This window comes from Meleagris gallopavo, chromosome 2 (genome assembly GCF_000146605.3).
Source record: "Meleagris gallopavo isolate NT-WF06-2002-E0010 breed Aviagen turkey brand Nicholas breeding stock chromosome 2, Turkey_5.1, whole genome shotgun sequence".
Taxonomy (NCBI): domain Eukaryota; kingdom Metazoa; phylum Chordata; class Aves; order Galliformes; family Phasianidae; genus Meleagris; species Meleagris gallopavo.
The window spans coordinates 18,246,734-18,260,555 of NC_015012.2; the positions used below are offsets into that span (position 1 = coordinate 18,246,734).

Genomic DNA, 13,822 nt, shown 5'->3' on the forward strand with positions numbered 1-13,822 from the left:
TTTTTTTTAAACTTACTCATATCATCGATTTTGTGCAGTATCATATGACAGGCTTCTATCCTGAAGCTGTGAAGGGGTGCTCAGTATGACAATATGTGCCTTGACAACTTGCAGCAGCTGTAAAAAAAAAAATAGACAAAGGCGTTATCTCTATTTGATGATAAAAAATACATTTGTTAAATTGAATAGGTTGAAAGCAAACTCACAACCCAAGTGCTTGCTGTGTATGTGCATATATGTACAGCACATGCACATACATGAAATGCCAGTAACAGAATTCTGATTTTAAAAGACATGCAGTTGGCCTCAGAAGCTAAGAAACTAAATTTGTGAGCTGTTAAATGTCAGAGCCGACCTCTGGGAGTTTGAGGAGGGATGATGTGGTGAAGGGCAGGCTTCAGGTCATGTTTTATACAAGAAGTTTAATTGTTCTGGCTAGGAAGCAAAAGTGACTCATTTACTTGAAGTGGGTCTCTATCTCCCAATGCAGATTTCGCATGGGGGAGGATACTGCTAGCAATAATATCTTTAAAAGAATTGGACTGGTTTACTCCAGTATTTTAACTACTTCCATTCAGATTCATTTGTTTTGGACACATAATTTGATAGTGTTCCAATGATAGCAAAAAACACTGCTTTTATCACCCTTCTTGAACCCATGCAAGTCTCTTTGTTGTGTTTAAATCAGGTTGTTTTCTTTTTTGAAAAAGAAAATTGTAAGCTAGTGGGGCCTTTCTGAGCCTTTTATTGAGAAATGTAATAAACTATTTAACTGTATAGGTTGTAAAGTCATCATGTCACTGGATTTGTGGTGTTGCTCTTTTCAGTTTCACTCCTGTCTCAGAAAGTTCCTGCTGCAGAATAAGTATGCGCATTTTGAGCTATGACAAAAATACAGATAATGGATATATATCATTTCCTTAGCAGCATCCAATTTATTAATGAAGGGCTTTCATTCATTTCAATTTAGCTCGTTTGTATCCCATTTTGTCCACTTTCATTTATCAAGCTCTTATTTCTTGGTTGCCAGTGTATTTTCAGCTTTTAATTATGTTCAGTTTAAATTTTGTAAGCTCCTGGTTTTGGTGGCAATTTGGTGTCAAATGTGAAACCCAATAAAGAGTTTTACCCTACAAAATATATTTCTTATTTACTTTTTTTAACCTACTTATGATTAAAATAATATAAATAACCTATTTAAGAATTCTTGCTGATTCACAATGCTTTTGTATTTACAAATACATCATTACTGAAGTTGGTCAACTCACTGTCTCTGAGAACCTGATCATAAACCACTGCAATTTAAGTGAGTTTGTTACAGAGAACAGAAAAGGCCTAAAGATCATGATGCCATGCAACGTGTTCTCTTTGTGCTTAGAAAGCAATACAGACTACGTTTTCAAACTATAGCTAAGGCTTCATTTCAAGCTATATAGAAAATCTTTTTGCTTCTACAGCAAATGTGACTTTTCTGAGAAATGATTGAAGCCAAAGCTAAAAATACTTCAACTATAAACTGCGTGTTTTAAATCATAGAAATGCTGTGTGGAAGGGACTTCCAAATGTCATCTAGTTATACCTCCTGCCTGAAGCAAAATTACCATCCTTCCACTGAGCAGAACCATTCCTCTTGCAGAGGTTGTAATACCACTCATATGGCTTCTTTGTTAATCTAAAGATATAAGCCTCAGAGTCAGTTGCTGGTATTCTTTTAATGAAGATGATTTGCAGGCTGCCTCCAGGCATAAGTCTCATGACTTCTGCTGGCACAAGGTAAAATTCCTACTTCAGTAATAATACTGTGCCTGGCAAATATAATGTTGACTTAGTTAAAAACTGAGAGAATTCTCTGAAAATGAGATTTAGTGATGAGTAAGATAAATAAGAATATATAAATAGATGATATATGAATGTACACTAAGAATTGGGCCAAGCTGCAAAAGCTGGATCTGTAGCCAAGAAGCTGCCCTGAAGTTTGGAAGGCTGACATCCATAAAACAAATGGAAGTGTTGGGCCTATGTGAACCTAATGAGGTTCAGGAAAGCAAATCATAAGGTTGAAGTAGTCCCAGATATATATACAGACTGGGAGAATAACTCCTTGAGAGTAGCGCTGCTGAGATGCTCCTCATTAATGAGAGACTTAACATGAGCCAGCAACATACACTACAGTTTGAAAGGCCAGTGGCATCCTGTGCTGCATTGGAAGGGCAGCCAGCAGGGTGAGGGACATAATTGTCCCCCTCTACTCTGTCCTTGTGAGGCCACATGTGCAGTACTCCAAGTCTGAGGCCCCCCAACACAAGCACATTATCAAGATTTTTGAGAGGGCTCAGAGGAGGACCAAGAGAATGAGACAGCTAGAGCACCTCTCCTACAAAGAAGCACTGAAGGTGGTGGGCTTGTTGAGTTTGGAGAAGAAAAAGCTCTAGGGAAACCTCATTACAGCCTTGCAATATTTAAAGAGAGATTACCATCAGGAAGGAAATAAACTTTTTACACAGGTAGGTAGTCTAGATAGGACAAGGGGGAATGGTTTTAAACTAAAGGAAGGAAGATGTAGATTAGACGTTGCAATGTGATAGAAAACACAGCAATGACAGGAGAGCAGCAAGGTCCCAGGCTGCAGCAAGTGAAAACTTGCTCAAATACAACAGCTAGAGGCACAGAAACAAAGGGAAAAAAAGCCACTTACTTTCAGAAAGCTTCAGATACACAGGGACCTCCAGCAAGATACCCTTACCTTCACTGCCATCTCTTAAATGAGATCTGGGAACGGGTGGATCCTGGCTCCACCCTTTCAGGTCTCCCAGCTGCATTGCATGCACCTGAACTCCCCCTGGTTCAGGCCATGACAGCATTTCTGCTACAGATGTAGGGGAAAATTTTCCATGGAGAGGGTGGTGAGCTGCTGGAACAGATTGCCTGGAGAGGTTGTGGATACTCCACCCCTGGAACCTTGAGGTCTCTTCCAACTGAAGCCATTCTATGATTCAGTGCTCTTATCAGCTTATTAAGGATATAATTGGAGGCAAATCACAAATATTTTATCTGCTTCCTCTGAAATTCAGCTATTGAAAAACATCTGAATGTTGTTTTTTCTGTGAATCCATGTGTAGTATCAGCATTCTTTCATGTACCTGGAACCTAGACCAAGAGAAATTAAATATGCTATCAGTTAGAATAACATCTGCTCAGAAATTGTATGGAGATAAATATATGCCTTATATTAGTTCTTTTCTTATGACCCTACCTGCTGTGTTCTGTTTGTGCCTATGAACCCAAAACATTTCACTTTGCTGCAGATTTTTCTTTAAAATATTTTCTTTGGTTTCAGTAAAGGCCACGCTAGCCAAAAATCTGTACTGAAGATCTGGACCAAGGTTAACAGCTCAGTGAACTAAACCCAAGTACTGTACCTGAAGACAGGAACATGAAACCTTACGAGAACTGTAGGACAGTGAATGCAGCTCTTTACTATTGCGAACAACCATGGTACACAATCTGCTTCGGAAACAAATCAAGTTCTTTCTGTTCCTGTGAGTCTGACTGGAAGGCTGCATCAGCACCACACTATTCAGATGGCTAATAACCTCTTCTCATTTTCAGTTTATTTTTCAGTTTATTCATTCCCACTTTAAATCCATTAGCTTCTTGGTCATCACTGTTCTATAGAACCAATTGCTTTACTCCCTCTAAAATGTTCATAGATCACAAACAAATCTGCTTCCTGCTTTTGTTCTCCTAAGCTAAATTAACAATTTATTCTCATTTCCTCTCATTCCTCTCATGAGTGCAAAAGCTTTTCTTTCTGAAGTTGTTCCAGTTTAAGTTAATCGATTTTAAACATATCTGACAAAAGAATACCAAATGATCTTCCGTCTGAGTCAGTGGTGACGCTTCTTCTGTCTGCATATTTACTTTCTGCGTATATTTCCTTTATCTTTCTTTTTTTTTTCTTTTTTTTTTTTCTTTTTTTTTGTGAGGTAGTTGCTACATCATTTTCACAGACTATATGTTGCTTGGATATAATGTAGGGGATTAAAAGAAAGCAGAATATAGCATTGGTTTTGAGGTTCCAGCTTACAGGACAGGTTTATTTTCAGCCATCATCAATTTCAATTCATTACAGTTTGTAACCTACATGGTTTGTTACAAAGAAGACCCAAGATCCAGATCTCAAAGTAAAACTTAGGAAAGACCACACACTCAGCTACCTTACTTCATATCAAACCATAAGAAATCATAAATATTCTCTCTTTAATTAAACAGATTTATGAAATGAAGCCAAACACCTGAATTATATAGTCCAAGAGTTTAATTTTTAATGAAAACTGAAAAGAGGTGAATTTCCTATTATTGTCAATTAACTGTACATTTCTTTTGCATAAAATAAAAACAGAGGGGCACCTTCTCTTTGCCTCCATATTGAACTCTTCTGGTATGCAGAGTGTTTAAAAACACAATCCAACCACAAACTCTGTAAACAGCTCTTATTGTCATCATACACTGGGAATAAACAGATGACTCAGTATCAAGCCCAGTAGAGTTATTTTTCTTTCTTTATGCAACCAATTTTTTTAATTGTTTCTGTTAAGGGGTTTTTCACAAAGTACAACTGAATTCCACATAGTTCTTTCCTGACAGCTCTTATGAACATTTCCTGATGTGTGCAAAGCACATGCAGTAATAGACCTGATTAGATAAACAAATATAAATGTGCCCTTAAAATGAGAGGAGCAGGCCACATTATTTTTATTGCATTTCTTCCAAGATGCAATGTGTCTTCCTGATCTCCTGATGCCAATGAGAATCAACATGTGAAAAGCAGTCCAAGCAAAAGCAAAGGAGAGAAGTATCTTCATCAAAGGAGTACATTTAGTGCATAGACAAAGGGGGTAATGTTTTCACATAGCATATAATTATATTTTGGAACTTGTTACAACCTGAAGTAGTGAAGGCCAAAAATTTAAAGGGATTGTTTTGGTGATTACACCAGGTCATTAGGGACAGGTGCAGTGGTGAATAAATAAAGCAATCCAACTCAGTCCCCTATGAACTGCGCATGAAGAGCTCTGTAATTCATAAGGGAAAAGGTCGCTGTTAAGTGCACTATCACTACTGCCAAGGATGGGCTTCTGAGTTAAAGAAATCTTTGTCTTGATGGAGGATTTCTTTCCTTGCTTTCCTTGCATTCTTAGATGGATTCAGGTGAACAAACACAATAACATATTGAGGTATAGTAAGTCAAACTTTATCAAATTTCTAGTGTGCTTACAAAAAAACTAACTGCAAATATAGCTTTTGAGGTCTTGAATGGAATGAGAAATGCAAGTATATATTTTTGGGTCTAATTCATACATACTTCATATGGTACTTTTGTTTCTGTGGATGTCTGCCAGCATTCTGAGAAAAGGATAACACACATATGTATCTCCCTGGTGCATGAATTTGTCTGACCAAAAATTGTTAAAAATTCTAGTAAAGATACACCATATAAATGTTGCTCCACTAGAGAAAACAGTGGGCAGTGATGACAGACAGACTCACACTAGATGGTAATAAATTCAAGAAAGTACAACAGGGCTCTTTAGTAGCAGAGGGAAATCAAAGCCTGTTGAGTGTTTTGGCCAGATGAATACTTCGAAATTTTAGTGTGTACTTAGACCTCTTGCTTCTACAATATGGAGGCTGAAATTTTCTGTGAACAAAAGCGAGACTTACCAGTCTGTTTCTGGTTAGGCCCAGAAATAGAAGATGAACACTTTTTCATACATTATTTGAGCACTGTTGTCTGCTAGCCTGAACAAAAGTTTGCAAATGGCTAAAGAAATAAAAAATAGCAGTTCTCATTAATTTTTAGTTTACCTGGCATTCTACTGTCAGTAACAGAACTGTAGGTCCCTGACTGAAGGGCAGGCGAAGAGGTGAAGGTAGTGCTGCAAAAAGCAACAACTTCAACATTTACTGGAAAATCTCTTGGCAGCCAGCATGGTAAAAGCAGTGTGTGGGTTGGTGGCCAGAGAGTATCCAGGAGTGACTGGATGAGACACTGTTTCAGCAAATCGTTCCTTTACTCTTAGTTAAAACTATTTCTATGTAGCTGCAAATAGAAATTAGAGCTGTCTTGGTGTCAGTCCTTAAGGATGAACAGGACTAGGAACATAAAAGGGCATTACACTCTATGGCTCTTGGGCCACAGTGGAAATGTGGTTTGAGTTTTGGAAGAGCTCAGGTTAGTCTCTGTTTGGTACAAATAGTTTCAAGAAGCTTTAGATTTTGAATAGGTCAGACTGTTATGTTGGTAGCCCTTCTACAAGGCTGCCACATTGAATTTGATTTTAGTCCATTGGTAGATATACAATAACCGGGTACCAAATTTGGGTCTGTACAAACTACTTGTCAGAATTTAATGCACTAATGAGTGGAACACGGCTTCACAGGAATTCAGTGTTACAGGTATAAAAGCAACTTACTTTTGTCAGCTTATTATTCGCTTTGTGTTGCTGGAATGTGGGTGCTGAGGGTTTGTTTTAAATGACTATTCCCCAGCATTGCTTCACAATGTTGCTTTTCATAAGAATGTGGTGAGTTATCAGAAGCTTGCTTTATATGAAGTGTTTGGAAATGCATTTGCAATAATGAATGGGTAGTGGAAATTCATCAAGTCATACAGACGCTGATGCTGTGAGGCAATGAATTCACAATAATAACAGCAACTGATGCTGTGGGTTGTTTTCATTCTAAAATAAACTAACTCATATACAATATATTCTAGTTGCATTTTTCAACTCTTTTTCCATTTTAAGCACAGGCAAACAGAAAAGGTGAATGCTGTTAGGAGGCAATATTCTTAGGAAGAAGTTTAACAAATGCAATTACAGTAAGATGTTGTAGCTTGTATTGCACGTGGGTAAACACGTGCTTTCACACCAAGGAAAAAGTTTAGCTTGGCAGCTGGGACTGAGAAGCATGACTCCAATTCACTTAAAGCCAAAACTGCAGAAACTCAAGCCATTTCCAAAAATAACATCAAAATTAGAGCCTTGAACCTCCTCAGACTGGTCGTGCTGAGAATGATGATCCTGGGGACCAACAAAGCTACTGAGTCCCCTACGGAAATGTTTGTGTGTGCTGATTTTGTGCTTCAGCCATTAAGAAAGAAATTTATTTCTGCAATTAAATACAAATACAAATCACATTAATTCTGTTTTAGGATTATTTTGTTATTTTAAAATGGTTATTGAATTATCAGCGCTTACTTATTATAATGCTAAGATAATACATACGATCAAATCCTCTTAATTGACATTAATCAAAATGAAAGGTAGATTAGAGGAGATTTACAAATAAATTTCTTGCAAGCATAGAATATACTTCTGAGATACAAAGCCTCAGCTAATGTAACATTTCAATGCCCCTCTCCATCTCAGTCATTTTCCTTTCCAAATTCCCTCAAGGGTTAGGAAAGCAGGCAGTCATTGTTATTTCTATTTTTAAGTTGCAAAGCCTACAGCCTGCTAGCAAATCTTTATTGAGTAAGGGTGAGAAACCTAAATTTTAAAAGGATCCTAGTCTCTGGTCCCTTCTCAGGAGACTAAATGCACAAGCAATGTTGGGATCTGGACTTCACATTCACTTCAGTCAGGTTTAATGCAAGACCTGGCAGGAAACATCCTAATGAGTGATGGGAACATGTGAATTCAAGTGAATCCTGATACTTTGGTGCCATGATACCTACTTGGTGAATTCCAGAAGTTCTTAGAAGAGAGAGAGGCACTGGAATGTCCACTTAGGCAGAGAAAAAATTTCATGTGCTTAAGGAAAATAACTTATGTAAAGATACCTATCTTGCTGATAATGCTCTGAGCTTCCGGCTGCGCTAAATTTCAGTCCTTTAAATGAGATATGCCAGCTTACATAGGACCTTTGTGATGGAGAACTGTATACCTGAGTTCAAAGGAAAGCATTATTTGTGGCTGTTTTTCCTATAGACGCAGTTTCTCTGTCTCAAAAACCAGCAATGATATGGAGGTACACAAAACTGCTGCCAGGACCATAGTGGCAGAAATAAAATTGCCCATTTAATACTTGCCTAGATAAATACCACTTATGTGGCAGTAGAGCCAAGGGAAAGAGGACAGGAGGAGATGTCCCAAGTAAAAGAGTTTCCTCTACAATACAAGGCAGTCTATACGGTGAGGTTTGTCATTATAGTCTTTTCCTGAGCAGGAAGGATCTCCAAGTGCTTGTAACAGACAAAGTAGTTTTTTACTCTTCTGGAGCTATGAAATGAAACAGAAAAGATATCTGCTCATTGCAGTGCCTTGTAAGTGTTCACTATCTCAGCAATGCTAACGTGTAGAAGCAGAAAATGTTTGAAAATGTTTGCTTCTAAAGTAAAGGGGCAGCAAAGGACTCTGAGGGATGTGAATCTGGATCAGTTCTAGCTTATCATTTGTTTTACAGTAGGATGTAAAGATGCAATGTCGTATTAAAGAGGCATTTCAAATTAACCCCCACCCAAGTGTAACTGGAGAGTCCCAGTGAGCACACACCATTCAGCAGTTCCTAGTGTGGGCTGTGTGTGAATAGCACTAACTAGCACAACATTATTTAACCTTCAATGTATTAATTTGGTGGTAGAATAAGTTTTGATTTTCCCATTTATAGAGAATCTGCTGGGAGAACCAACATATTTCACACTACCTCTCGGAGTTCCTGAGCCATGTAATAAAGCAGAGTAATGGATAATACACCCCTTCACTTCCAGTGCTTTATTATGCATTTCTACATAAACCATTTTCAGTATTTTGCCAAGGAAGTCCTGAAAATCTGCATTGGTGCTTATGAAACTCCAGACCTTACCCTAGAGTCTCCTGATACATAAGTTCTTCCTCACACAAGGAACAGTTTCCTAAGTTCTCTTGCCTCTTCAGAGCCATACTTTACAACTCTTTTCTAGATGTTTTCCATCTGAACAGAGTTTGGTTGGGTTCTACACTTTTAGGTAGTACTTAGCTATTTCACCAGAAAATCACAAAAACTTCCCCAGAAACTTGAGATGTCTGAAGAGCTTGCACAAGAAGGGTTAGTCCAAAAACAAGGAAAGAGTTCGTACCCTGTTCAAAGCTTGTCCAGTGTTTTGTAATTATCAATACTCCTATTTGTACTGGGAAGTGTTCTGTTGTCCAGTGCATTCTCTCTTAATTTTCCAAACCTCGAGCACAAAGCATGAGGAATACCAGTTGTTTATTCATCATCAACAAAAATTGTTTACAATAGTTCATAGCTACATAGCATTGCTAAATGCACTATTGGATTTAATAAGGCCACTCATGTACTTACAGTTATTCATATGCTTACATACTTTGCTGAATCAGGGCTTAAGTGAACTGCCTAAAATCACTCTAGATGACTGGGAAGCCAGAACTCCTAACTACTAGTTCTGTGCATTAACCGCAAGATTATCTTTCCCCTCCTGGGAGATTCAAGCTCAGTGTGTTTCAAAATGACCACTACTGAATGGCGGGTGAATGAAATGGTAACATAAAAATAACTGAGATCAGAAGTTTTCCCTCAAACTAAACATTAGCACAGACCCATCTGATGTTTCCATTTGAACATTTCCATTGCCTTAAAATTTATTTTCCATGTTCATGTACATCTCGATTCTGGCCCAAGCCAGAAAGTGAAATGCCAAAATACTGTACGAAAGGATATCTTTGTGGTCCAAGTTCAAGCATTCAATGTTGAAAATCTTGCAACAAAGCTTGTTCTCACAAGCTCAGCAGCCAAGTCTTGAAGTTTTCAAGTGCTTAGATAATATAAAGCCAGATCCTCAATTTCAATGGAAATATACCTCTTCAAGCCAGCTGACACTCTTGTCCGAACACATATTCAGTGACTTTCTAATCCACTGTTACTCTACTACCTGTGTAGTTTTTTTTCCCCACTCTATTACTACTGTAGTGTTTATACTGCATAGAAAGTTTGTTGAATTATGCTGAATCCTGTGTACCTCTATGGAAGGCTGTCTCTGAAAAGATATAAATAAGGAAATCTGTAAGCACAGAATAACATCCTGGGAGCAAAGACAAATACAGAACAGAGCAAATTCATCATATTAAGAATTTTCATTTTTTTAAATGTATTCATTGTGTGACTTATTAATCACTAGAGTAAACTGTGGGCTACATCTTGCAGTGCTGATGGTAAACATTTTGACTGACCAAGTATCCAGCTCCTGCATCAATGGACACTGCACCACATGAGCAATCTGCTTTAATTTTTACCCATTCAATACACACAGAAGAAAAGAAACTCCAACTTGGAAGAACTTCCAGTTTCTCTTGTAAACTGGTATGAAATATCAGTGAAGTATATGTGGTTACATCAACAACAAGTTTGGACTGCTTTGGTGGTGGCATGGTCAGGTATGGAGAAGAAAGTTGGAAGCATACTAGAAGGCAATAGGCAGAATGCCTGTGCTTGTGGTATCTGCAATTTCTTCTTTTTACCTGTACCCTATCCAGATCCATGACTTTTCATAATAGTAACACACACACACTATTTCTTGTGTAGTTATCGAATAATATTTACTGTTGGGCTATAACAAGCTGGTGGAGAGTGAGGAGAAAATATTTCAAAGAAAAAAGGCTTCTTGCACAGACAAATACATACATGTTGAGCATCCCATGGTTAATATAGAATTAAAGACTTCCTGTGCATTTGCATCATGAACATATCTTTGTAAGTGAATCCAGGGCCATTTTTCTTTTCCCCCTTTTAAAAGAAGTGAAAATGTACATGAATACACAGAACCTTCTGCTTCAAACATCATTTTTACTACCTAATACTGCTAAGCAGAAGAAGTGAAAGACAGACTGGGTTACTAAAGCCACCAAAGTGGATTCTGGCTACACACTTACGTTTACAGAAGCAGCTTGGCACCCATCAAACAGAAATCACAGGCATGCAGAAGGGAGCTGGTCTTAATGCTGCAAATGTGTTTATACTGGAACTCAAAATAAATAGAGAATAATGTGTCCTGTGTGTGCTAAGCAAGCCTATGACACCAACAAATTGAGCTGTTTTGGAAAATGCTGCCTGGGGAAACTTCAGCGCTAAGCTTTGAAAGGAATGGAGCCAGAAATTGGGGGGTAGAGGGGAGGGAGCAGCGAGAGGGAAGAAAGAAAAAGAGAAATAAAAACAGCCATCACCAACAAAGAACCCAGAACACATTTCAAATCTGTGCATATGCTATAAGAAAACCCTGAGTTAAACAACTTGGTTTTGGGCATCGTACAGATCTTCACCACTTTGTACTCATTAAAATGTTCAGAGTTCTCAAGAAACATAAGAAATCATCAAGTGCTTAATAAACACACATCTTATTCAACAAGTCAAGAAGTTTTGTACATTTTTATAGAGGTTGAGATTGAGCTGTTTAAAGAGGTATAGAAACCTGGAAATGATATTGGTAATCAGATTGTCCAAAACAAACACCCACAACTGACTGCCTCATTAATTTCTAGTCCTGACAGACTAGATAGAGGAGAGAGAAAGTTTGTGTTTACAGTTTTTGTAATTAAATGGATTTTGATGGCAAAAACTAGCAAAGTTAAACTGGGCAAAATAAAGTTAGATTCTGCACAAGGGTCCTTTGTCCTTTTCTATCAATGTCTCTGTGCTGCAATTCTATAGCCCCAGAAAGACAGTGAGCACAATAATCAAACCCAAACATGCTTTTTTTTTTTTTTGTTGGCCACTTCAAGACTTTTTCTTGTAATAAGAGTACCAAAGCTCTTCACATTCTCACTAAGAAACAATAGCTTTTGTAAACCGCTGTCAATTTCCCATTTTTTTTTCCATTAAAAAGGTATTGAAAATTAAAAAAGAGAAAGTAGGTAACATAAGGATAAGTCAAGCAAGAATAAGTCACAAAATGAAGACTGAAAAGCAGCCTTCCCATTCCTCTGTCTAGCCAGGACCAGGATTCAATTTTCTTCCTAACTGTCCAGTGGTGCCCTCTCACAAACTCCTGATTACACCCTTGGCTTCCACATCTTTCTTACCTCATTATTCCAGTTTGTTTCATCTGCTTTGACCACAAAGCACAGTTGAATTAGGTGTTAACCTCTAGACTTCCCTTTTCTGAGCTCTGCATATTGTTGTGTGAAAAGTATGATCTGGAGATATTGTGTAGACTACATGTGGAAAACTGGTCTTTCAGAAAACTGTTGTATCGTGTGCCATGTAAAGTTCTTAGCTAAACGTTTGAAAAAGCTATTTTTTAAGTTAATAAAAGCTGAAAAAATGAAAATAATTTGCTAATTCATTTTCAGTAGATTTGAATATCATCAAGCTAATAACTATCATTGGGGATATAATTCCTCTTTTATTATCCAAAGCACAATCACTACAGAGACAGGCTTCCCCTGCTTGTTTCACGAAGGCCTCGCCTCTTGGTAGGAAGATAATCTATGTTGATAAAAAACTGCAGTTTCTGCTATGTTTAAAGAAATGTATTAGAAGAGTCCTAAAAGGAAAAAAACACCACCAGAAATCTCAAAGGATACAAGGAAAATATGACTCCACCATTTCAGTTCAAATATAATAAACTTTAAGAAGATGAAGAGAATGACTGAAAAGCATAAGACAAACCTCATACTCTTCAAACTTCCATGGACATTATCTTACCTTCACACTGAAAGTCTTAGGTCACACATAAAATATTACAGCCAGGATCTACTGTGTAAGATTCATTCTCTACTCCCGTGCTGAGAAAGCAAGCATATTTTGAGTACTTTATGAAGTTTTATCTCTGTAGAAGTCTGAGACACTAAGTGACATGGAACAAGCATACTGAGCAAGCTCACCTACACAGCAAACAAGGACTGGAAGAGTTTTAAAGCATGCAGTGGAAGCCAAAATTTAAGAAGGTAACCAGGGCCAGCTGGCAATTAGAGCCAGCTACTGCAGAGCAGAATAGAAAGCTCAGTTCATCTCATACTGAAGTCAGCCTTCTTAGTAGCAGCTTCTGCAGTTGGTATCCTAGCTCCTGCAGCCACTTGTCCTCCAATTGTAGGCAGGACAGACAGATGTCTTCATTGCCACTTGATTGCATTTATAAAACATGATGTTAGCTGCTGGCCTCTGCAGATGTAGCTCAGTCTGGAAGTCTTTGCTGCTGCAGGCTTTTATGATCAGAAAAATGTCAGCTAGACCCTCAGAGCTCAAGCTGAATGGGCAAAATTTCCTATTCAGAGGAACAGAAAAAGATACAGATTTCACTAATCAACTATGTATAATGATGTGAAAATCGTGGATGGAGAATAAATAAGCCATTTCCTTTCCCTACCTCCCATTATTATTGAAGAAATTTTATGCAGTATAACAATCTCCAAGTAAGGGCTGTAGAGTCAGGTCTTAATCAAATCATAAAAACCACCTGGTGCCTGAAATGGTTAATACATCAATGAACCATGAGAAACAGATGCTTCTTTGAAAAGGGCTGGAGAGAATGTAGAGATTTACAATGTTTAAGTCAACAGGTGAAGTAAAAATCTGCTTCATCTTGTGTGCAGTCTGCTAAAACTGTAAACTTTCCATTTAGTGCATCTGCATTCTCCCTTTAATACCTAGCTCATAAGCCAACATTAAATTCCAGGTTGACCTTGATAATGGGGTGGCTTTCCAGGCAATGCTGTAGGCACATCATGGTGCTTGCCCAGAGCTTAACTCAGTTTGACCTGATGCAAGTGTTGCCTCGTATTTTATTAATGACAAAGAGGAATCAGTGATTTCCCCTGTACAAAAA

At 37.9% G+C, this 13,822-nt stretch overlaps 1 long non-coding RNA gene across 6 annotated transcripts in view; it reads right to left on the minus strand.

Moving 5' to 3' along the window:
• Nucleotides 1-2,768, minus strand: part of LOC109365888 — a 14,574-nt gene extending 11,806 nt beyond the window's left edge. For all 6 annotated transcript variants that reach the window (XR_002111717.2, XR_002111715.2, XR_002111712.2 and 3 more), the window contains exons 1-2: nt 2,696-2,768; nt 17-117 (exon numbers count right to left, since the gene is read on the minus strand). This is a non-coding gene — a long non-coding RNA (uncharacterized LOC109365888). The remainder of the gene's footprint in view (nt 1-16; nt 118-2,695) is intronic.
• Between the last annotated feature and the right edge of the window lie 11,054 nt (nt 2,769-13,822).